Raw genomic sequence first — 2,134 nt, forward strand, 5'->3', positions numbered from 1 at the left:
TTGTTTCTTGTTAGTCAAGTCAATATTTCAATTTTAAAAATTTATCTTTTCAAAATCTTTTTCAAAATCAAATCTTTTTCATTTTTTTCCTTTGGTTTTCGAAAATTTTTAAAAATCTTTTTCAAAACTTTTCAAAATCTTTTCCCTATTTTTACTTCAAATTTTCGAAAATCTTTACTAACATTAATGTTTTGATTCAAAATTTTCAAGTTTGTGACTTGCCTATTAAGAAAGGCTCAATCTTTAAAATTCTAAAATCATATCTTTTAGTTTCTTGTTAGTCAAGTCATCAACTTTAATTTTTCAAAATCAAATCTTTTTAAAATTTCTTTTTCAAATATTTTTCAAAATAAACTTCAATCATATCTTTTTAATCATATCTTTTTCAAATCATATCTTTTTCAAAATCAATTTCAAAATCTTTTCTAATTTCTTATCTTTTTAAAATTGATTTTCAAATCTTTTTCAATTAACTACTTAACTCTTTTGTTTGATTTTAAAATTCTTATCTTTTTCAAAACCACCTAACTACTTTTTTCTCTCTAATTTTCGAAAATTACCTTCTTCTTTTTCAAAAATCTTTTTAATTAACTAATTATTTTAAATTTTAATTTTATTCTATATCTTCTCTTAATTTTTGAATTTTAACTAATAATCAACATAAAAACAAAAATATTTTTCTTTTCTCTTAATTAAAATTCGAATTTTCTTCTCTCTCTCTCTCTCATCTCTTTCTATTTATTTATTCATTTACTAACACTTCTCTTCATCTTAAAATTCGAACTCTCTCTTCCTCTCTATGTTCGAATTCTTCATCTCTTCTCTCTACATCATTCTTCTATTCTTTTCTTCTTCTACTCACATAAAGGAATCTCTATACTGTGACATAGAGGATTCTTCTTCCTTTTCTGTCCTCTTCTTTTTCATATGAGCAAGAGCAAGGACAAGAATATTCTTGTTGAAGCTGATCCTGAACCTGAAAGGACTCTAAAGAAGAAGCTAAGAGAAGCTAAAACACAGCAATCCAGAGAAAACCATACAGAGAATCTCGAAAAAGAAGTAATGGCCGAACCCAACAACAATGCAAGAAAGATGCTTGGTGACTTCACTGCACCAAATTCCAACTTCCATGGAAGAATCATCTCAATCCCTGCCATTAGAGCAAACAACTTTGAGCTAAAGCCTCAATTAGTTTTTCTGATGCAACAAAATTGCAAGTTTTATGGACTTCCATCAGAAGATCCTTTTCAATTCTTAACTGAATTCTTGCAGATCTGTGATACTGTTAAGACCAATGGAGTTGATCCCGAGGTTTATAAGCTTATGCTTTTCCCTTTTGCTGTAAGAGACAAAGCTAGAATATGGTTGGACTCTCAACCTAGAGATAGCCTGAACTCTTGGGATAAGCTGGTCACGGCTTTCTTAGCCAAATTCTTTCCCCCTCAAAAGCTGAGCAAGCTTAGAGTGGATGTTCAAACCTTCAGGCAGAAAGAAGCTGAATCCCTCTATGAAGCTTGGGAAAGATACAAGAAACTGACCAAAAAGTGTCCTTCTGGCATGCTTTCAGAATGGACCATCCTGGATATATTCTATGATGGTTTTTCTGAATTGTCTAAGATGTCATTGGACCATTCTGCAGGTGGATCCATTCACCTGAAGAAAACGCCTGCAGAAGCTCAGGAACTCATTGAAATTGTTGCAAATAACCAGTTCATGTACACCTCTGAAAGGAATCCTGTGAGTAATGGAACACCTCAGAGGAAGGGAGTTCTTGAAATTGATGCTTTGAATGCCATATTGGCTTAGAACAAAATGTTGACTCAGCAAGTCAATATGATTTCTCAGAGTCTGAATGGATTGCAAAATGCATCCAACAATACTAAAGAAGCATCTTCTGATGAAGAATCTTATGATCCTGAGAACCCTGCAATGGCAAAGGTGAATTACATGGGTGAAGCCTATAGAAACTCCTATAATCCCTCATGGAGAAATCATCCAAATTTCTTATGGAAGGATCAAAAAAAGCCTCAACAAGGCTTTAATAATTGTCAAAGAAACATGTTTAGCAATAGCAAGCCTTTTCTATCATCCTCTCAGCACCAGATAGAGAATTCTGAGCAGGACCCCTCTAGCT

The 2,134-nt window shown here is 32.3% G+C and overlaps 1 non-coding gene across 1 annotated transcript; it reads right to left on the reverse strand.

The window, feature by feature from the left end:
- Nucleotides 1–1,455: 1,455 nt before the first annotated feature.
- On the reverse strand, nucleotides 1,456–1,559 carry LOC127747401 (small nucleolar RNA R71). The gene has a single exon (XR_008009200.1). It is a non-coding gene; the product is annotated as a small nucleolar RNA R71 (small nucleolar RNA).
- Nucleotides 1,560–2,134: the final 575 nt, after the last annotated feature.

This window comes from Arachis duranensis, chromosome 4, assembly GCF_000817695.3.
Source record: "Arachis duranensis cultivar V14167 chromosome 4, aradu.V14167.gnm2.J7QH, whole genome shotgun sequence".
Lineage (NCBI taxonomy): Eukaryota > Viridiplantae > Streptophyta > Magnoliopsida > Fabales > Fabaceae > Arachis > Arachis duranensis.